The 22,905-nt window shown below is 47.7% G+C and overlaps 1 long non-coding RNA gene across 3 annotated transcripts; it reads right to left on the reverse strand.

The window, feature by feature from the left end:
- Positions 1-9,992: 9,992 nt before the first annotated feature.
- On the reverse strand, positions 9,993-22,665 carry LOC146437809 (uncharacterized). Of its 3 annotated transcripts, none has more exons than XR_014851547.1 (5): positions 22,577-22,665; positions 13,632-13,677; positions 12,845-13,045; positions 10,502-11,483; positions 9,993-10,115 (listed from the first exon to the last, which is right to left on the reverse strand). It is a non-coding gene; the product is annotated as an uncharacterized LOC146437809 (long non-coding RNA). The 3 variants fall into 3 exon arrangements; XR_014851546.1 differs by having other exon boundaries at positions 9,993-10,112; positions 13,632-13,932; XR_014851545.1 differs by having other exon boundaries at positions 13,632-13,932.
- Between the last annotated feature and the right edge of the window lie 240 nt (positions 22,666-22,905).

The following is a 22,905-nucleotide window of genomic DNA, read 5'->3' on the forward strand; positions in this document are numbered from 1 at the left end:
GATTTAAGGGGCTTGAGGCAGAGACCAAGTCTTGTGTTGTGGGGTTTGGGCTCCAGAAAGTGCTCTTTTGGGGGGCTTGAAGTAAAGCCCAAATCCCATGTTTTGGTGTTCAAGCCAGGCTCATTTAGCCAGCGTGAGCCTGCACAGGCCAATCCTGGCCTCATGGAGAGCTCAGAACCAGCGACTCAGACCTGCCTTTGTGGCTGGAGATGGAGCCCCAGTATCGCGTTTGGGGCTCAACCCGGGTATACCAGGATGGTTTTAGATCTCAGAGCAGAACTCCAACCCCGTGTTTGAGGGCACGGGCAGAGCCCAGCCCTGCGTGTGGGGCTCAGCACAGGATCCCGGGGGCTGCCCCAGCAGAACCCCAGCTCCCCGCGGCCGGAGCAGGACCCTGCCCTAGACCCCGAGCCCCTAGAACCCTGCCCTAGACCCCGAGCCCCGCGCCGGCCGCAGCCAGAGCAGGACACCAGCAGGACCCGAGCGCGAACTCCCGGGATCCCCGCAGCGCCCCGGGCTCCGCGGGTGTCCACCGGGAGCAGCCCTGGGGCCGGGACTCGAGCGATGGTCCCTGGACAGGGACACCGCACGGGGCGGGGCAGTGTCTGGCCAAGGGCGGGGCGGGCTGGGGCGGCACAAGGGCGGGGCAGTGTCGGGGCAATGCAGGCACAAGGGCGGGGCAGTGTCGGGCCGAGGGCGGGGCAGTGTAGGGGCAATGTCGGACGCAGGGCGGGGCAGTGTAGGGACAAGGGCGGAGCAATGCGGGGCCCAGGGCGGGTCTGGTTGTGGCAATGCACAGGTGCTCGGGCTGGGCCGGGCAGTGTCGAGCCCAGGGCGGGGCTAAGGGGGAAACCCCCCCTTCACCCCTCCCACCCCGGGCCCCCTCTTCCGGAGGGAGCCGCCCCAAGCCCCTCCCCAGGACCCTCTCCTCCGGAGGGAGCCCTTCCTAACCCCATCCCGGACCCCCTCCTCCGGAGGGGGCCCACCCTCCCCAAACCCACCCTCCTCCCACCCTAAACCCCCCCGGACCTCCTCCCGAGGAGGGGGCCCACCCTGAACCCCCAACCCCAGCCCGACCCTCCCGGGAGCCCCGGTGTGATGTGGGGACAGCCGGAGCCCCGGCGGTGTCGGGCGGTGCTTGTGACCTGCATGGGGGACCCGCCGAGCGGGCGCGGCCCCGTGGGGGCTCCAGGGAGGGGCGCTGGGCTCCGACCCTCTGGGCTTTATCCTGCGGCGCCCCGAACCCCGCGGCTGCGGGGAAAAGAGGGAGAAAGGTACAAGGAGGAGAGAAGGAAGATAACGGAGAGATAGAGCAGATGAGGGGGAAAGAGTGGGAATAAGCGGAACCGGAGGGTAGAGGGGTACATAGATGAGCAGGAAAGGAAGAAGAGAAAGGCTGGGTCCGGATGGGCAAGGAGAGTAGAGGGGGAGAAAGGGGGAGTCGGGGGAGGCCGGAGAAATAGAAGGATAACGGGTCGGGCTGGGTAGCGGGGAAGAACGGGACAAAAAGGTAGGGGAGGGTCGGGGCACGCAGCAGGGCAGGGAGAGGGGACAGGAGAGCCGGTGCGGGGGAGGAAGGAAAGGGAAGGCTAAGGGGAAGAGGAATGGGAAGTTTGCGGGGGGCAGGGAGAAAGAGAAGGTAAGGGGGAGAAAGGAGAGGAGGAAAGGAGCGGAGAGAAGCCGAGGTGCGAAGCCGCGGCTCCCGCGCGTCACCTGGCCCGCCATCGCACCCACCCCACCTCTGCCCGCCGCCACCGCCGAGCGCCGGGGGCAGAATGGCGGCGGGGGCGATTTCCGGGGTTTAAATGCCCTCGGCCCCGCCCCGCGCAGCCGCCCTGAGGCCTCGCGCACCTGGGAGCCCCGCGCGGTCACTCCGGCGGGGACAGGCCAGCGACTCCCGGCCCGAGGTCGCTCCCGCCGGCAGGTGGCGCCGCGGCTGGCGGGGGCACGGCGCTGGCAGGGGGACATGGCTGCTTGTCCCCGCGGGTCCCGGGGCTCTGTCGTGCCCCGAGCCCCCTGAGTCCCGTCCCGGTGTCACCTTCCCCGTCCCGGTGTCACCCTCTCCGTCGGGGTGTCACCCTCCCTGTCCCGGTGTCACCCTCCCCGTCCCCGCGCCGCGGGCAGGAGGAGCGGGCGAGGAGCGGGAACGATCGGCCCCAGTCGCGCTCCTGTCCCGCTCCGGCTGTCTCGGACACGGCCCCGCCCCGGCTCTCTCGGGGTCTCTGAACGGGCGCGGCGGCTCCGGCAGCATTGAATGAAGGCTGCAAAGCCCCGCCCGGGGCCACCCCCGCCCCCTGTGCCCGTACCGCAGTGCCCGCACCGGGTCCCCGAGCACCACCCGGGAACGCCCGGGAACAAACCCCGCGGCTCCCGAACCGCCTCGAGCCCCCGGGAGCTCCCTGCCCGTCCCGAACAGCCGTGGGGAACAACCCGGGAGCTGCAGCCGCGGCGGAGCTTTCCGAGCCCCCAAACCCCGGCCCCGCGAGCCTCACAGCGCTGCGCTCTCGGCTCCTCACCCGGGGAGCACCGCGAGTGTCCGGGCTGTGGGAAGAGCTTCGGCCGGAGCTCTGGCTCTGCTGCGGAGCCCCACCAGGCTGATCCCGGACAGCGCTGGCCCAGGACTCCGTGTTCCAAGCACTCACACACAGGATCTGGGGTCTGTTCCTGGCCCCCAAAATGCAGGATCTGGGGTCTGTTCCTGGCCCCCAAACCGCAGGATCTGGGCTCTGGGCTCAAGGCTTGGGTGAGCCTCGTTTTGCACTCCCAAAACACAGGACTGAAGTCACTGATTCACAGCCCTGGGCCTGGCCAGATGGGACTGGTGCCAAGTGCCAACCATGCAGGACTTTGTCCCTGAGCCCTCTGCACCTTCACCCCCACAAAAAAACCCCACAGTACTTAGACTCCGATTCTGAGACCAGAAAAATGCCCAGTTTTTTAGTTTTAGTTTCATAGGGTCACTGAAACTGCGGGAAAAACAAAAACCCTCCAACAACGTTTTTAATGTTAGAGAGTCAAGGCATTACTTTTATTATCTGGCAAAGATGTTGTTCTGGCCAGGATGTACCACAGAAATAATCTCATCCACACATCCTGGGTGTGCAGAATCATTCTATGACACATGGTTTTACTAGATTTTTCAGGTATTTTATACAGTCAAAATACATAGAAATGTATTGGGTCAGTGTTCATTGGTCCAAAGTTGAGCAAACCCCAGTATTCAGTTTCCCACTGGATTCGAATCTCCTTGCCTCTGATGTTAATTAGATTTTTCATGTTCAGTTTTCCTATAAGTTCTTTCCAGATCAGGTGTTTTCACCCCTACTGGAGGTGGTCTGGGGTAGATGTTTGTAGATAGCCACTGGTGTCCTGCTGCTGTTCTGCTGATAGCCCTTTATCTTTTGGGTTACTCCCAGTCTGTTGATATGTTGAGTCCACCAGACCTCACTTGGTAGAACAATGCCCTGAAAAACCTAAAATTCCTCTTCCCCAGGGTAAAGACAAACAGAACCTTTTGACTAGAGTTATACAAAATTTTTAAACTGGTCTATTTTCCAACAATAGGGTCATGGAATTGATCAGGACATCCCCTCAGATGGTGATGGGGAATGGACCTGTTGCACATTTGTCTGTTGTGAGAATTGCTTCAGTCTAGCACAGAAACACACGTGGGATAAACAGGAGGAGATGGATGGGAGTGCCCAGCTGGAGCCTGGCACTGGCAGCCAGCAGGGCTGTTCCTGAGGGGAGAACTTGCTCTGTGTTCCCTGAGCGGCAGTAAGAGCTGGCCAGAAGCATTTAATATCCATTTTATAGACCAATATCCATTTTATGATACCAATGTGTGTCATGCAAAACAGCCACAGTATCTGCAGGCTTCAGAACAAACATAAACAGCATTGTTTTCCTTGCCTTCTTATATGCAGTTATATATTGGTAAGATTAATAATGCCTGATGACATTTTCTTTAAAACTCTGGCCAATACCATGCTACTGACTAGGTTTCAAAAGCAGAAAGAGATGAAAGTGGTAAATTAAACCCAATGCACAATCTTTGCATATTTAGCTTTCTGTTACAGAAATCCCTGGATTGATCCACGTGCTCCTCTGCTTGTATTATCTTATATTTTGTCTCACTCTAATCTCATTGAGATACCCTAAATCCAACCTGTCCTGCTTCTCACACCAATGCCTGCTGTCATCTCTGCTCATGACATTAGCATGGCACACATTATCACACAAGTAATGGCAAAACAAATTGCATCTTGTTCCTTCTGTAAAAAATAGTATAATTTGGAGAGCTGGAGCTGTGAAATGAGGTGATACAGCTCAGAAATAGCTCTCAATGTGATGAATACTGACTCAGAGGTTACCTCTGGCTCCAAACTCATGAGTTTTCAAAATGCATGGTCACAATGTCTGTGTTCTTTAAGAACATTTATTTGGTCAGTACTTCTATTTTTGGGAGCCAAAATTATAGTTAGTGAGAGACAAAAAGACCTCATGTTTGATGTTCTTTCTGTGATACGCATTTGGTGGAGTGTGACTACTCTTGTTAAGAGATGTCCCATTATAGCAGGGGAATGAGGGGAAAAACAACATTTGTCCATATAAAGATCAACTAATTATTGAATTTTTTTTTAATTTCTAGAGTTTCCTCCATCCACCAATGAATGATGACCCTTGCTGGAATTTCTGCACAATCCTAGCAGGGTCACTCTTAGCCATTCCCAGAAGCTGGAGAAGCCCCTGAGTTTCCCCAATGTCCAGATTTATCCTGACCAGTTGTTTCAGCCTTGCTGTGGCTCAGCTGTGCCAGGTTCTCCTTATCCAGCAGCACTGGGAGGTACTTTCAGGCCTGAGCACTTCCCTCAGTGCATAATAAAAACCAGCTGAGCAGCTGCCCCAGCCTTGGGACGTCAGTGAAGGCTCTGATTGTGCCTGATTGGGATCAGATCACTCCTGCCTGGCTGTGGATGCCCAGCTGGCTCCTCCTTGGCTGAGGAACAGCTCCTCTGGCACCCAGTGTGGCTCCCAAACCTTCAACAGGAGCTGCAATGCTTCCCCTTTAGTTTCCATCCACAGTGTTGATGACTGTGATGTGTTTAGAGCAACATAGATTGTAGATGAGAGATGTTCCAACCTGGCTGCTGGGTGTCAGACACATTATCTCCATCTCTAAGGAATTACTTACATCCCAACCATCACAGTTATCAGGAATAATGAACTGGAGGATGTCAGAATAGAAATATTGTTCAGACACCATTTCACCAAGTGTGGGCTCTGTAATCATCTGATCTAATGAGAACAAACATTTCTGATTTAAGGGAGTATTTTTAGTCTGACAGGAAGAGCTGCCTGAATCCCAGTGTCCCTGGCCACCCTCACCTCACACTCTGTGGCCTCTCCAGAGGGAGAGTGTGGACACTTCTCAGCCCCATGAGCTCATCTAACCTGAGCGCTGCTCCTGGCAGCTCAAACACTGCTCTGGTTTGGCACAGAACATTTTAAATATTCAGAGAAAAAACATTTAAATATTCAGAGAAACCCAGGGATAAACAAAGGCCTCTTGGAAGGCAAAGTATTTATTTCATTACTAAAAGGCAAATTGACTAATCTTTTTGTCTTCATAGTTTGTTTTCTTTTGCTTGCTTGGACTTTTGCTTTCTGTCCTTTGCAAGTCTTGGCACATTCACCTCTCAATATTTTCACCCTCTGCCTTGTCCTGGCTGCCTCTGGTTCAGCTCCCTTAGCAGTTGTTGTTTTTAGTCTGATCTTTTTGACCTTATCTGGCCATCATTCCTAACTGCTACACCCCAGGAATTCCTGCCTGGGAACAAGCAGGGATTCCTTACCCTGGCCAAGGGCAGCAATTCCCCCTGCACACATTGCCAAGGCTCAGCTGCTCTGCTACAAACCTTTGGGGTCACAGAGCTCACAGATCACTCCCAGTGCAACATGTGGGGAGCTGGAAGCTGTCCTAAGGATCAGGACTGATGCACAGGGGGACTGGAAAATCATCCATGAACATTGGATCCAGTTACTATGAGCAGTGCAGCCAAGGCACCCCATTTCCTGCTCACTGAGGTATCACCAACACTTCAGTCTGATAAAGTTGATACACAAATATCTACTCTGGGGCACAACAATAACTTCATGTGCATTCATGAGAATGCAAATACAATGATCATGGCTTTCAGCTTGGAGGCTGTGATCAAGATTCATTTTCAGTAATTTTAAACAATTATTTCACCTCATTGCTTAATTCTTTCTACAGCTGGGACTCCAATAAGAGGAGAAAGGAGACAGTTTATTGGAACTCCTTTTCTGCTAAACACTGAGGCTTGTTCAGTCCTGAGAGAAAGCACAGACAGGGAGAGCTGCCCCTGCTCTGCTGGGATTGCACCCTGCATTCAGGAGGGAAAGATGTCTGTGTGAAAATTGGTCTCATTATTTTTATGCTTCATAGTTCCCCCTAAAATGATTTTGACCAGAACTGAGACTGCATCACTGAGCAGCAAAGGAAACATTCACCAATCCCCATAACCTGGCAGAAATTATTGCTGGTGATGGCCTGAGCCCTGGGGTGAGAGTTACAATGGTAATAGCAGTAACAGCAACACTGATATTCCTCAGAAATAGGAAGAACTGCTTCTTCCCTTTTTGGGGAAAATGCCTACAGTGCATCTCCAAGTTACACCCTCAACACACCTGGCTTCTACAGATATTAATTTCTTACACTTTCCTCACAAGGCATCTCCATCAGTTCTATCTTCTGCCTGCTGGGCAATGCTCCCCCTCCTTATTTCAAAGGTGAGAGTGAGGAACTTTGCAACTGCCCTTCACTGAGCTCCTCTCACATCCTCTCTCACTCCTTTCATTTCCTTACCAATCAGGAGAAAGATTAAAGGGGAAAAAAATGTGTTATGATCTATGCAAGGCCAGAAAGTGGCCTGAAGAGACATAGTTTGGATTAACTCTGGCTGTATAAAACCAAGTCAATTAGGATTTCTTAAGAAAAAAATGGAAGGAGGAGGTTATTAAAGCTATTTATATAGTCAGATTAAGGTGTGCTGCTCAAGGTTTTAGCTTTAGCACTTCTCTGAGTAACACCAAACACAAACTATGAGTAACTGTGACAGACTGCACAGAAAGAGGACTCAGAGGATGAATTCATTCCTCCACCCAAATCAATTGGAATTGACTTGGACAAGGACAGAATTCACTTTGGAGTGTCAGTGTTGCCCAGTTATTGGGGAGTGACTTGCACTGCCACCATTTGCACCTCTGCCATTCAGTGGGCACCTGCTGAAGAGCTGTTGGACCACACTGAGCTCACTCCTTCCAGTGAAACTCTGTGGAATTGCTAAGGAGATGGCCTTCCCTGTTTTCCATTTGCCTGCTCTCCCAGAGAACAGCCTGCTGTCCCCACCTGTCCCCTGCCTGTTGCTCTGAGCCAGCAGAGCAGAGGCCTCACTCCCACCGTGGCACTTCCGTTCCCACGGCTGCACTGTCCCATCCCAGGGGCTGAACAGGGAGTGGCACTGGGAATGAACTGCTCAGGTGTCCCTTCAGCCTCCAGCACAGCTCTGCTGCCAGGAAACAGGAGCCCAGCCCTAGGTGGCTTTTACACTGCTGCAATTCATTGCCATGGGACTGTGTTGGTGTTACCTTAACATCCAAGGGACTCTGTAACTTCATTCAGCACTTTTGGAGCCTCTGCACTGAGGGCTCTTGCCACAGCAGAGCACAGCTCTGGCAGGAACTCTTTCTGAATGCATTTGTAAAGGAAATAATTTCAATTTATGGTTTGTTTGCTTTAGCATTATTTATCAAATGGCACAGTTAATTTTTTTCTGTGTATCAGTTTTAGACTGAGCCTGTGTAGAGTTAGATTAACTTTTCTTTTACAAAAGATATGTCACCCAACTCCTGAGCTGGGCTCAACTTTGAACAGCCTGAAGTACACAGCACTACCAAGACCCAAGGCAGTGACTTCTTTCTGAGCAGTCCAAAGCCCTTTTAATTTTCATGATTGGACCCAGTGATCTTAAGGGTTTTTTCCAACCTAAATGATTCTAGCATGCCATATTCCCAAACTCTGAGAAGCCCAAACATCCATATTAATTTTACTATGCCAAACACTCCAGCTAAACCTGCAGTGCCACTATGGACACAGATGGAATATACTGAGTTGGTTCAGGGGTTTTTCCAAATATTTTAAAGATCTTTTGTCTATTTTTCAGCTCCAGAAACACATCAGAAAAACACAATATACTTCTGGAACTCTTTTGACAGTAAGGGCCTTTAAAGCCTGTTCTGTCTGGAGGGCACTTTTGCAGATTTAGTTAGGCAGTCAGGTTCAACTGATAGAGTAATCCTAAGTGACTGGGCAAACTTGGCATCTACCTTGATCCTCCAATATTTTTCAGATGTGACATTGATCAGTTTTAGTCTGTTTCAGCGGAAGCTTAAGTTGAGCTTTTGACAGACTCAGGAATGCTGATGGTGACTCTCCCCAACCACTTTTCAAGAGCATCCTCTCAGGTTCAGTTGATAAACGCAGATTAACCTATTACAGATGTCATTTTTCTCCAACAGCAATATTCTCATTTGTCAGATGTCGCTGGCAAGGAGCAGGTTTGACCTTTAAGACAGGAATATGTAAGGTGCTGTCAAAATTAATCAGAAACTCAAAATAGATGTGATGCAGCACTTCCAAGACTGGAGAGAGAGTTCACTCCTTATGCCCACCCAGAAGACCCCATTCTCTCCAAAGAGCAGTGACAAACACCAACAAATCCCTGCTTTACCTAAATAGACTTTGGTGAATTTTACCTTCCTGCAAGGACAGGAGAACAATAGAACAATGAGTGGTGCAGGCAAGGCTCTCTCCACTGACAAAAGGACCTGACCTTCTGTAGCTTTGTCACGTCAGCCTTGGAAGATTCCAGCCTTGGGACTGAGATTGCTGTGTGCCTTCCTGAGTTTGTAAGGTAAATTACATGAACTGACATGGAAAAGCTGCGCTTGCTGCAGATATCACCCAGTTAAATACGAGTTAAATGCACCCTCAGGTTCCTGTGGATAGAATCTGTTTCTCCTGGAATTGAAAGGGCCTCTTTTAAAACATCCCCACCTCAGTGAGTGCAGCAGTGCCCTGCTAAACAATAATCCTGCCCAGAGTGGTGAACATTCCTGCAGGCCCAAGCAACAACATGTGGCCATTTCATCTCCAGCCTTCAATAGTCCCTGGGGAGCAGGTGAGAATTCCTATTCCTGTCTGGGAAGTGTTCTCTCCTGGAAGTGAAAAGCAGCATTTCCTTGCCCACCATCACTGACCATCACAGCCCTGCCCCTGTGTTTGTCAGCACTGAGTGGTGCTGCTGTGCCTCAGGAAGGAGCAGAAAAGAGGAGGCGAAGTGCTCCATCAGTGTGGTGCCCACAGCTCCTGAACTGCCTCCAGTTCTTCTCAGGAACAATTATGGGATCTAAATGCCAGGGCCTGATGCAGCCCTGTCTGACTTCCCCGGATTGGAGCACACTGAGCAATATAAGGGGAAATTGCTGCAGTGTGAGGGTTGCCAGGCTAATACCAGCAGGAATGAAAGAATTCAATGAAACTGAAAAATTACATATTTAACAAGTAGCTGGATGGTAATAATTGTTTTAGGCCAATACTGGATTCTGTCTGGGGCCATTAATTACATGAGTCAAGCTACTGATCTGAGGGGGAGTGAGGGGTTTGCACACCACAGACAGGACAAAAAGGATCCCTCCCAGCAGCGGATTGTTCAGTGCCCCTGTAAGGTGTTTGCACAGCAAATCCACTGCAGAACAAGGCTGAAGACCCCAGGAAATCACCCAGCTTTATCCAGGGAGCCTCCTCTATTTTCTGTGCTGTGAAGCAGGAGGCAACACTGCTTTATGTGAAACGACAAAAAGGAGCAACCTAAGAACAGGGAATCACAGAAACACAAGGAAACTCACACTTCCAAAAGCAAACTTGCCTTGTTTTCACTCTTCAGGATAAAGGGCAGGTCTGCGTTTGCTTCATCCCCATCAGAAGTGCCAAGCCTTGCTCTGCTAACCAGGATCCAGCCACTTTGATTCTGCTCTGAGAATGACATAGCTGAGCATCAGATGGGTGGCACACACCCCAAAACAAGGAGCAATAATGAAGCTGGGATAGCAGAGCTGAGCCCTAAGCCAGCTTCAGTTCCCAGCATGGAATCACCAGGGTTTATGAGCTCAGGGGCTTGGAGCTCTCAATCACCTGACAGAAGAGCTGACAGAAAGCCCCAGAGCTGAAAGAGCCACGGAGGTTCCTCAGCCCCAGGTGGATGCACTGCCAGGCTGTTCATGCCTGGGGCACTTTGCTGCCAGAGAGGAGTCTGGGAAGGGCTGCAACTTCCTGCTGCTGCCAACCCCACAACAAGAGCATCCCTGCTTTTCCTGGAACACACATAATCCCTTTCCCAGAGCTCCATGGGACACTCACCATAGATTCCTGCGCAAGGCACTCAGAAGGGCTCTGCAGCTCCAGCCTGTCTGCTCCTGGAATTCCCAGGAATGTCTCCATGCCCCTCCACTGCCAGCCCACTGCTATGGCAGGCTTGGGAAGATATCCCTGCCTGGGATTTAACTGCCTCTCATATTCCAGGTTTCCTGGTTCTTCCTTTTTGCCACTGCTGACCAGTGATCACTCAGTATTTGCAAAAAAAAAGTCCTTTTCTGTGTTGCTAAAGGCAGCTTGACACCACTCAGTGACCCTGTTAGCAAAGCTCAGTCTTTGAAAATACATCCCTCAGTAGAACTGTAGACAAATTATAGCAAATATAAAGCAGCTTTGAGCTCTGAAGTCATCATAATCCACAGTTATAATTATATGAAATGAATAAATGAAGCTGGATAAAGTGATGATCTCTGGCCAGGTGCCAGAGAGTGGCACCAAGAATTATCAAAGGAATCAGAAATGAAGCTGAGGAAAATACTGGGCATCTTATGTTCCTTGTGGGTTTGTGCTACAGATTTTTTTCTTTTTTTTTTTTCCCAGTCACCATCATGCTGATGAGTGCCTCCAAATTGCACATGAAATTTCCACCATGATTTCCATAGTGCAGCTTGCTGTGTATCCCCATGCCTCTCGATCCCACAATCCTCTCTGAACACGAAACTCCTTCTTCCAAATTGGAATTCAGGGAATTGTCAGCAAGTCCCCATCCATGCAGACTAAGTGCTAATGTGATTATGATGACAATCCTGGGAAAAATGCTGTTCCCCATCAGCCTGGCATCAGTTCAGAGCCTTCTAGCTGTGCTGGGGCTGCTCTGTGTGGCTGTTCAGTGGAGCTGGAGCAGTTTCACCCCATCAGAGCACACTGATCCCCACGGTGAACGTGTGCATCTGGTTTTGAGTTCAAGCAGTTCAACAGTTCCTTACTGGCAGCCTCAAGGATATTTCAGTAGGATGAACTCCTTTACCTACAGAGCCATAAAAAGAGAAGAGTTAACAAGGGGCTATGAGCTGTTACTGCAGAGGTGATGAGGTGCCTTTATGGGACCTCGCACAGTGCTTGACACCAGGCAGAATTCCTCTTCTGCCAGTGCTTTGGGGAAGATGGAAACCCCAAGCTTTCCCACCCACTGCCTGTCTGCTCACGTGTGCACAGGAAGTCTCAAGGCCCCATCTGCAGCACGTTCAGTGCTCTGGGCTCAGCCAAGGTTCCCAATCCTTGCTGAAGGCATGTGGAAATCCACTGCTGGCAAACGTGAGGCTGTCAGGGATTTTGGTCATTACCCTCAGCCATATTTATCCTATTAATGGTAGCTCAGTCTTAGGAAGGACAAGCTGTGCCACCAGTTTTGGCTCCAGTCTGTGCTGTAAGGACCCACAGTGCCCAGGAAATGTCTGACCCACAGACACCCTTTGTAACAGGTGGATGCACTGGCCTCTCTTCCTGCCACAGGGATCTTAGGCACCTGGCTTCCAGACTCCTGGAATTTGTCTGGCCCAACCATGCAGCACTGAAATCCCAGGGAGCAGCACTGGTGCTGATTTGCTGTTTAATCCTCAGCCCAGCTCCTCTCCAAGCTGTGGCACACAGCTCACATCTGGCACCCCTCGGGGAGGAAGGGATACTTGCAGGAACAGTACAAGGTGCAAAACATGGCTAAGACTGTATTATAGTCTTTTTTTTTTTTTTTTTCCAGGGCTCTTTTCTTCTGGGACTATTGGTTATGGCACTATAGTTAAAAATAAAGTTCTACTGTGATCAGAGTGTTCACCTCTTCTGAATTATGGTCCCAGCTCTCCTGGGTAGGCAAGAAGGACAGTGACCTTATGCTGCCTCCCACCATTTGTTCTATACTACTTTATCCAGCATTTATAAAATCCTTACACAGTTTATGATAAAAATGGACTTAGATGTTTTGTCTGAAGTGTGAGAGGAAAAGTTATATTCACGAGCTAGAACTGGTTGCTAAATAAAAAGCAGGTAACTACAAGAAAGAGTGGTTAAAGTTGTGCTGAGAGACGGGCTTTGCAGTGTGTAGAAATTAATACCGTGTTTCCAAGAGAAAACCGTGTTTCCCAATTTGATTTGTAAAAATCTGTTAATATGAATTTATTAATCCTAATTTTAATACAAAATAAAATTTTAAAAATAAATATATAAAAGGCAATTCAAAATAGATTAAGATGGAGGCATTACAAAAGATTACCAGCCAGTGATCTGGCCTGGCACTACAGGTGCCAGCTTAAAGTACAAAGTGTCCTTGGAGGCACAGTGGCCCCCCAGGCAGTGCCCAAGGGGTACTGTGTTTGCAGAGGGTCTGTTACACACATCACTGGACTTGTGCTCTCCTGGTCAGGACTGGAATCTCCATCATTGCTCCAAGGCTGCCACATGAAACCCAACAGGAATTATTTGTGACACTGAGGCAACAAAAGCATCATGGGAATGTGTTGTTCCATGTCCTTGAAGGGATTGTAAACACATTTTACGAACCCAACTGACCAAGCATTTGTATGATGGTGTTTGAAGCTGTGTAAAAAATAATGCAACAGTTAATCTTCTGCCTTAGTTAGGCTTTTCCTCACCATCAGTTGCTACTAAATAAGTCCCTAACATTTTTCAAGGGCATAACTTGCAACAAGACAGCAATAACAATTACATATTGTTTTCAATAAGATGCCATTTTCCTTTCTGGCAGGCAGCAATGGGCTTTTAATGGGTAACATTTGTTTCATAAAACACCCAGATGCTGCCTTGACAATTGCAAGGGAAGAAAAGAGAAGAAAACAAACCCAAAGCAAAGGCAGAAAATACAAAGAGCAAGTGAAGGATTCAGCTTCCATTGCAATAATTTATCTTGTGTCCCAGGCTGATGCACTTTTTGGTTGGATCAGACATCTCTGGTGAACCTGTGCTGCAGATCTCTACTGAGATCTTGGGTCTCCCACCTGGTGCAGCCTCACAGCCATTCTGAGCCACGATGGGAAATATTGGAAAGGAGTTCTCATGCAAGTGGAGCCAGTCAAATAAAACCAAAAATTATAGGGCATAAGCTTTCTACACTATAAAAAAATAATATAGGAAAAAATATGGAAGACAAATAAGTGGCACCAACCTCACTGCAGAAGATGAAGTGCACTGTGAAGCAGCAGTAGTTTAACCTGCAGAATGGGAAATCCAACATCTGTGAAGAGCCAGGACAGTAGCCATGGTGATTGCTTTTCCATGTCTATTTTTTTGAGCCTTTCAGTGTATCTGGTGAGTGGCAAGAGGCACTTTTCCCCTGAACAGACCCATACCATGAGATGTTGAAGGGTCTGTCAGCACTGTTTCATGACTGGTGCCAGGGAGCTAAAGAGAGGCAACTGAGTACCTTGCTCTAAGTGGCTGGACAAAATCCAGGGGCTCCATGTATTCTGCATTACAAAGGAAAACCGGCATTGCCACCATGTATCTTTGAAACAATCCTGCTTACCTACAGAAGTCCTGTTCCCCAGTCGCAGGGGGAGGCAAGCCACAGGAGATGGATTTGTTTGCACAGCTCTAGGTCAGGCTCAGTCAGCCCTACACAATCCAGTATTTACTTACCACAGCAGGTCCAAGAAATACTGCAGCAAAAATACTATTTCCTAACTTTGGGTACTCTGCAAAAATTCACAAGTTCAATTTGTTTAATAATGTGATACCAGCACATTATATAATTTTTAAGTAAAAACTGTATCCTCTCATTATGTCTGCAGGTCTTTCAGATGGCTGTCATCCAGAAACAAGGCAATGCAAGCTCATCTCCACAGAGAGTGGGACACTGCACCCTGCCCTTTGTGCATAGGATTTTTTTCACTTGTCACATAAATATTTTACTGGCACAAAAAGTGACTGGAGTGGAGAGGGAGCAGCACCCAACTGACAGAGCAGCCATGCTTCCTTAGATCAGCCTATAACTTGGGATAAAAAAATTGTAAAAGCAAAAGGAGACTTATTTGTCCTAAAGCAGAAATACCTAGTAATACCCATGTTCTACCTTGTGTAAGGCTGAAGAATTTTTAAGGCACCACATGATGATGATGGGACAGGGGAGTATCAGCTAGAGTCACTGGTGTCCTCAGGGCTTGCTGCTGGATTAGCCTGCAAGATTCCCAACAGTTTGAATGGAGGCAGGATTTTAAGCTCTGCAGATCACACCTACCTGAGAACTACATCCAGATTTTAAATCAGGACAAGAACAGGTTCAGTACAATGGGCATTCCCACACAGGCACAATCCCTGCACTTCCATGGCCAGGCCATGCTGTTTCCTTGGACACTGATTTCCTGAGGCTTGCCTGATGCTGTTTTAATTCTTTACACGGTGGGGCTCCATCACTCACTCACCCTGGGACATTCCACAGTTTAGCAGACATTACTATGGCTGTTTTACCCCTGACATTCATCCCAAATTCTACTTTTCCTAATTTAATTCCATTCTCTACAAACCTTTTTTCCTCCATGGGTATTAAGGTATTCATTTTTTATTCCAGTTAAAGTCAAGCTTTTAGCAACTAGAAATCAGTCTAATGCTTAGCTGGAGAGATGTAACCTTGAGCAGGTACAGGTAATTATGGACTGTACTTAGGGGTCTGCTAAAACTTTCTGCCTGATTTCCCATCCTTGCAGGGATGATAACTGGTGTTCCACATGGAAGTATCCCAGCCCCTCCAGTAGCGAGCAGGGCAGCACTGAGAGGCTCCAAGAGCACCTCTTTGCAGCACCCTCAGGCTGGGAGAGGAGAGGGATGTCTATCCCTGCTCTGCAGAATGCCAGAGACCAAACAAAGCCATGAAATTCACTGCTGGAGGGACCATGGTCAGATGAACTGCTCCCCAGGCTGTTGTACCACACTGCAGAAACAGGGAAATGTGACTCTTGGAAGTTAAGTTCATAAGGAGAGGAAGGAATGGGTTATGTCCAGATTGCACATTGGCTTAAATCGGGAGCTGCTCTAATAATCCTGTGGAATGGGATGGGTCTGAGTGCCAGCTGAAGTGAAAGGCAGCTCAGGCTGAGGCCATGTGTGTCCCAGGTTTGCTTTTACTTTCTAAATTATTTTTTCTTAATATAAATATCAACCACAACAGGTACTAACCAAAGACTCCAGGAGCCTTTCCCAGCTGTTTTGGGCTTCAACCCCCAAAGCTTTACTCTCATAATTCAGTTTTAGCTTGAGGCAGTTTAAAGTTAACAAACTCATTTGAGCAAAGGGCTTATTGGAAATCCATGTTGGAAAATAGTGAGCATAAGTGTGCTGGTGCCAAGCTATAAACACATTTATACAGTGCAGTAAATCAGTGCTGCTGCCTCTCTTTGGAGGGGCTGAGCCAATTAAGCTGAATGTACAGGATATGAAGATGAAACCTGTTCAGCTGCAGGCAGGTAGCAAAGACTGCAGCCACCCTCCCCTACTGGGCCTCATTATGACATTGTCCTGCCTGGCCAAATTTGATACCATTTGCTGTTGGCTTGTCATTCACTGACTCCTGAAATAGAGCAGGGATTTGGAAAGGCATTGCCAGCATTGTGTGGGTGCAGCACGAGGACACACAGATGGAAGAGGCAGGAAAGGTGATGCCTGTGGACATCTACTGATACAAGGTCCACAAATGTACTTGGACTCTGTAATGCAATAATGATGCTGGACTCACTCTCAGAATTCCTGCATGAGTAGAGGTCATATGATCTGACTGATGACTTTTTACAAACAAGAAAATGTTCTTTGTTACCAGAGCATTTCATTCAACTACCTTAATTACCCCCCCACCTCTTAAGTGTTATTTAAAATACAATACAAGGTACAAAAATGGGATGTTAAAGAGCTTTTAGTGCATTAAGTTCCTGACAATTATTTCTATTTTCTGTTTGTGTAAAACCTGTCATTGACTATTAAAAGTTACCATTGCCTGAATAGGTGCTCAGATCATAGGAAGCTCAGCGCAGTTGGAAGCTGACAGCTAGCAGAGCTGTCATGTAAAAACTCTAAAATGCATTAGAATGTGCACAAAAAAGGTAATTTCTTAAATGAAAGAGAAGAGGAAGAAATAGGGCCCTGTGTCCCATTTAAAAGGGGAGAATTCAGACTTTGAGAGAATTAAAAAGGGGGATTTCAAGCATTATTTTAAAGGTTTTGTTTTCCTTTTAAGATCCAAAAAAGTTGATCACACTTGTTGCTGCCCCAGTCCCTAATGCAAGATGGTCATGTGCTACTCTACAAATACCTAAAGCACGAGGAAGAGATTCTCAAATGAAGTGCCAAAAGCAACCACCAGGTCACCAGCAGCGCCTGCCCAGGTCCTAACCCATGGCACTAATTATCCATCTGCCTCGTCAGCTGCCTGAACAGATTCTGCATCCCAAGGCTGGGCACAGGAACAGGCTGCCTTTCCTCTTCTCACATATCTTACTGTGGGTAGGTTTTTTTGGAATTATTTTTGAACTTTGTTCTAGCTATTCTGTTTGCACCTTCACTGCTCTCATTACTTGTTTCACCTCTCATTTACTCACTGGGACAAAAATTGATTGAGACAAGCAGTAAAGAAGCGAAAGATTGTGAAGAGAAACCAAACTCATTCCCCTCATGAGGCTGGCAACTCATTGCACCATCATAAAACAGACATTCATCTTTAAATCTTGGCTTTTGAAAACAGGGAGAAACTCACAAAAGCACAAAGCACATAATGCAAAACTGAAAATCCACAAATATCTTCTACCGGCAGGGTAATGCACTCATCGTGGTGGGGAACAGCCCATAGCTTTGGAGCAGCATTCATAAGCAGCTCATTCCTTGGCAGTCCTTTACATGGGAAAATCTGTCACCTGAAGAAATACAGAAGATATCTTGGCATGGGCCATGGAAGCCTCTCTTCCCACACAGACTGATACCAATATCATCTGGGGAATAACGGGAGCCACAAAATGGCAGGAAGAGCACTGGTCTCTGCAACGTCCCTCTTGCAGCACCCTGCTGCTGCCTTTTTTTCCCCTTGACATCAACCTCTGACCCAGGGATAATTTCTCTGCATCAGTGCCTACTAACACTACAAAAGGTGTCCCTTTTGCCTGAGGTGAGGACTGTTTGGTCAGTGGAGTTCTGATTCTGAGATTACATTCAGTGTAACTAACCCAAGTTTATCATTATTCCTGACTCTCAGTACAGCAAATCAGACCAAAATCTGCTCCAGTGAGCACACACTCCAAGTAAGATACAGAGTTGATTATTTCTGCATATGAAACATTTCAAATAAAACTCCCCAAACCTTTAAACAGTTGACTTATTAGTGGCACATGATGTTGCGTGATACGGAAATGAAATATCAGGATTGTATTTCACCAAGTCCCAAGGGGTTAATAAAGGAATCTGTTTGCTGATTGTTTTCCTACAATATAACCTTATAAAAGTACATTAGTTCCTCATCAATTTGTAGTTTATCTCTACATTTTCCCTGATGGCCTTCCCAATAGCATTGTGGGGAGGAGTGAAAGGACCACAGGGATTTCAGAACAAATCCTTTGCAGAATAATTTACAATATGTACATTTGTTTACTTGTGCCATAATTGCTACATCTGCTTTCCTGACACTAATTAATTAGGCCTCGTTTAATTAATTGTGTTCTCTGAGGAAGGTGGTGTTGACATTTTGCAGCTGGTACTTGAGAGGGGAGCTGTGCAAGGCAGACTTCCTGACAGCATCCCTGGTCTGAAGTGCTGCAGCTCCCCACACCCTGCCAGTGCCCGTGTCCTGCGCTGGGCTGCACAGCTGGAAGGAACCCACTGGATCTGAGCCTTCAACCCTCCTGGAACTGCCAAAAAAACTTCAAGGGGAGAAGTAACAGTCCAAAATCTGACTTCAGTCTAAATAAACCCCAAACCCACAAACAGAGATGTAGATAGCATACCTTGAGTTTCCTCTTAGTGAGGCCTCTTCCTCTATTTATTTACTTGTTAAGATTTATCTCCACTTCCTTGGGTCAAACTCAGATGTGATGGGACAGATCTTGACACAGCAAGTTAATATCTGCCCCACAGGTCTGCTCTGCACATCATTCCTGTGTGTGACTGCAGGTCTTGTTTTACACAGATGGGCAATCATGCATACAAAATGCTCCTATAATTTATCCCAGAGTTGCTGAACTGTTTATACAGGCAACTTTCCATTTATTCCTAACACTCCACAGGCTACAGAGGTGTTTTCTCTTGTTCCCAAAATATTATTCTTCATTAATTGAATTTCAGTAAAACAGCTATACCTTTGAGAGCTGGAGATTCTTAATCTCCTAACAGGCTTTTTGAGGTCAGGGGAAGAGGAAAGTCTAATATTTTCCACAATGCTATACAGCCTACTAATTTCTTGTCAAAATGGCATGTGTTTACCATCCCTCATTGATACTCTGACTGGACTTTGGCAGGGAAACCTTTACCAACAACCACTTTACTAGCAAAACCTGCACATTTCTCCCTGAGAGCTATTTTTTAAGAACACTTTCTTTAAGGAAAATTCTTTTCACAAAATTTCATGGCTGGCTGAGATGCCCTGCTTCCAGCCTGGCTGCGTGGATTTCAGCAGCGTCACACCAGGAATGAATGGGATTGTTTTTGGTGGCACGATGTCACATGCATTGACCATATCCCTGGCAACAGTGAGCCTGCCCTGTGGCTGCTTGAGAAGAAAGAAATTGAGCGAATCAGAATAAGCCACTGTCCCTGCAAAAAGGGGGGAAAGAAAAGAAAGGAAGAAAAGAACAGCAATGGAGTGGGATCTGGGAAGATTAGGTGCTGGTTTGAAAACACTGAGGCAATGGACTGAAATCCAAAAGATTACTTGTCTACTTTCTAGCTGCACCAATAATCATTCTCTGCTAATTACCTTGCCTTTTGTGCCATAGGTGCCATTAGCAGTGTCACAGCAGTGCCCAGGACAGCCCAAGGGTGCACAATGCATGTGCTGGGGGAGGTGCCATGGCATCAGCCGCCAGACACATCTCAGGAAGGAGTTTTAATGACTGAGTTTATTTTGTATTGCTTGCAAACATCTTAGCTCTCTGATTTGGCAAAAAGAAAAAAACAAATAAACAAACAAAAAAAGCACTGTGTGTCATTCCCTTTAGGGCTCCATATAAAAATCCTATCAGTGTTTTATAGACAGCAGTATGGTAGTTTTCCTGGCTTCAGATTCTTTCCTGTTCCTGCTACTCATCCAGATGGAAAAGTTCTGCAAACAAAAGCATGTGTGAGTTTGTTTCCAGACACTTCAGACTGCAGATATTTATCTTACTCTTTGCTGTTGGCAAATTTGTCATTGAAGGGCATGACTACAGGTTTATCAGAAATGCAGAAAAACCCTCTCTTCCTGTTCTCTTTCACTTTGTCTTTCCTGCAAAGCAAGGTATCAGCAAACACCAGTCAACGCTTGATTGCTGTAATGCAGGTGATTACAAGAAGTAAGAAATATTTGGTATTCCTGAATGTTGTCTTGATCTGTGCCCAGGGTGCTGCTTCCACTTGAAATTATTTTTCATCACTGTTATCTGAAGTCCCCAGCTTATAACGAAAAGAGATGATTATGTAAAACCAAAATGCCATCAGGCTGTGAAAACCAAATACCCTCAGAGCAAACCCCAGGCCAGGCCTGGAGCTGGCAGCTGGCTGGCAGAGCAGCAGGAATGCCTTTGTGGGAGTGCAGAGAAAACGTGTGCTGCAAGCAGGGCAGCTTGGCCCATTTGCAGCTCCTCCTCAGAGCCTTGTGGACAGCAGTGGGGCAGCCTCTGCACTCGAGTTTCACAAGGGCTATTGCTGGCTTCTGCATCACAAGGGGCAGAGAAGGTTGGGAGCGCTGGCATCCTTAAATTTTGAATCATTACAGCATCTTAATTTGATACTTTGCTGGGTAATTTTGCAGTACTCCTCCCCCATCTTACTATAAGCAGTCTAAAAACATGTGAGACTGCTCCCTCTTGCAGGATAAGGTTTTAACTTTGATTTTTAACTCATCGCTAACAGAAAGTATCATTTCAGAAAGGCTGCTGTTACTGTTAAATTAGGAAATCAAAAGTCAGTTTTATGGAGAGGAATTTGGTTTTCAGCGGAGCTCATTACTAGAATGAAGACATGGCTTTGATAAAGTTGGAACATACCCAAACTACAAATCAGAGTTTTTAACTTCCAAAGCTGACATGTAGCCGGCTGCCTTTGTTTTCCTCTATTTTTTTTTCAGAGCTCTTGGCAACTTCTGCTCTAGCTGTGCAAGTTAAGAGTAGTGGTATCTGTAGGATTACTGCCAGAGTTTACAAAAAAAAAAAAAAAAAAAAATCACTTTAGACCCTTGCTTCAGAGAAGCCTTACTCTGGGAGAAGATCAAAACTCTGGTTTCTGTCTTAGAAAGATGGGCTCATAGGAAGGGTGGTAAAAACAAATACCTTAAAAAAGGAGTTTGAAAGAGTTTAGCTAAGTACATTTTCTTCAGGCTCTCTTCAGGGGCTTGGATGCCCCTGTCATGAAACCTACAGATGCTCCTACCTCATTTCAGCTATAAATTGTAAACATGGTTGTGAACATCAGTGAAAAAAAACAAATAAGCAATTGTCAGGGGTTGAGTACATTTGGAATTTTTTCCCATTCCTGTTACTAAGCAACAAATAGTTGGGTGTTTTAGAGCCATCAAGTCTTTTGTAAAAGACAAAAGGTGTGTGTGGGCAGGGCACGGTAAGGGAAGAGCCGGCCCTGGGAACACTCTCTGGTGGTTCGGACGCTGGGAGGAAAGGCTGCTCTTTGCTTTTCGGCTGTGACCAGAGGAAATCCAACTGTGCTTTTTTCTTCTCCTGGCTGGGTGAGCTTTGATTCAACCTTTCTCCCCACTGGGAAGTGCATGTTTCCCCAGGCTGCGTTTTCTCGCAACTGCTGCTGGGAGAATCCAGCTGCCTCTGCTGCCTGCCCCTGCCCTCTGCCGCACGAGACCGCAGCATCTGCTGTGACTGCAGAAATCCTTGCTGCCTCGCCGGCTGGCCGGGAGAGAGAGAGACCCAGCTCCTATCCCTGCTGCCCTGCTTTCTGCCGCTCCGAGCTGTTTCGCTGCCCTCCGCGCTTTCTCAGCCTGCCCGCCATTACAGCTGCCTGAGGCTGACCTGACCCTGCGCCACAGCGCCACCTGCAGCCGCTCGGCAGTCATCACAACTGCCCTGCCTGGCCGGGAGCTCAACAGCGCCCCTGCTGCTTGCAACTGTGATTACACCACACGGGAAAAGGCTCAGCAGCTCACAAGTCATCTGCTATTGGTTTTCTGGTTCTAGTTGTGGTTGCTATTATTGTTATTGCTTGTTTATAGATACTAGTAAAGAACTGATATTCCTTTTTTCCCATACCTTTGCCTGAAAGCCCTTGATTTACAAAATTAAATAATTCGGAGGGAGGGGAAAAAAATCACATTCTCTGTCCTAAGGGAAGGTTCAACCTCTCTTGGCAGACACCTGTCTTTCAAACCGAGACAGCAATCAAGGACTTGACTGGAAATCAGGCAGAAGTTCAGGCAAAGCATCTCCCTGGTTATATCCCACTGCTGCCCCACCTGAAGACCCCTGTGTGGGGTGAGGTGCAGTGGAGGGGCAGCAGAGAGGAAATACTCTCTTCCCACCTCAGCACCATGTTCTACCTCTGCAGACATTGCTGGTATTCCTTGGCAGCACCTCATCCTGAGCTCCCTTCCAGTTAGTACTGACATGCTGTAAACACTAGTCCTTGTCCCAAAGCACCAGCTGGGTAGGAGAGAGGCTTTCTTTACTATCTGTCCCATCAACCTTTGTCTTTATAGGTAGCTCCAGGTAGCTTTGTATTTATAGGTAGCTTTGTCTATAGGTAGCTTATAGGCCCTTGAATTTATATTCCCACTATGCTTGCACAAAATTTTTAAGTATGAATAGAGGGAATTACCCAAAAATTCCCCTAACAAACAAACAAATTCACTCCATGCTATTGCAAACTGATCCTCCCCTCCCTCGCTAGCAGTTCAGACGAGTCCTGACAGTGTCACACAGATGGTACCTGAGCAGGTGCTCTGCTGCCATTCCCAAGTTTCACACAGAAACAGATCAGGCTTCGCTTTACCTCCAGCATGGCTGAGTCAGGCTCCTGTTGAGCAGAAAATACAGGAGATTTTGCTTCTTGCAAACAAGCTGCTTGCTGGTAGGAAACCATTTGTAACGTGTCCAGCCCTAGAGGAGTGCCAGGCCCGATTAATATTGTTTAACAAAGTATTTGGCTTGCCTCTGATGAACAGGAGGGGTCAGAGGGCAGGGACCTGTGCTGAAAGCTAATTGCTGAAGTTATTTGTCTGGCTTGTGTTAGGTGCTTGGATCCTGCTATGCAAGTCA

The sequence above is a fragment of the Lichenostomus cassidix genome, chromosome 4, assembly GCF_008360975.1.
Source record: "Lichenostomus cassidix isolate B80296 chromosome 4, HeHo_3.0, whole genome shotgun sequence".
NCBI classification, from domain to species: Eukaryota; Metazoa; Chordata; class Aves; order Passeriformes; family Meliphagidae; genus Lichenostomus; species Lichenostomus cassidix.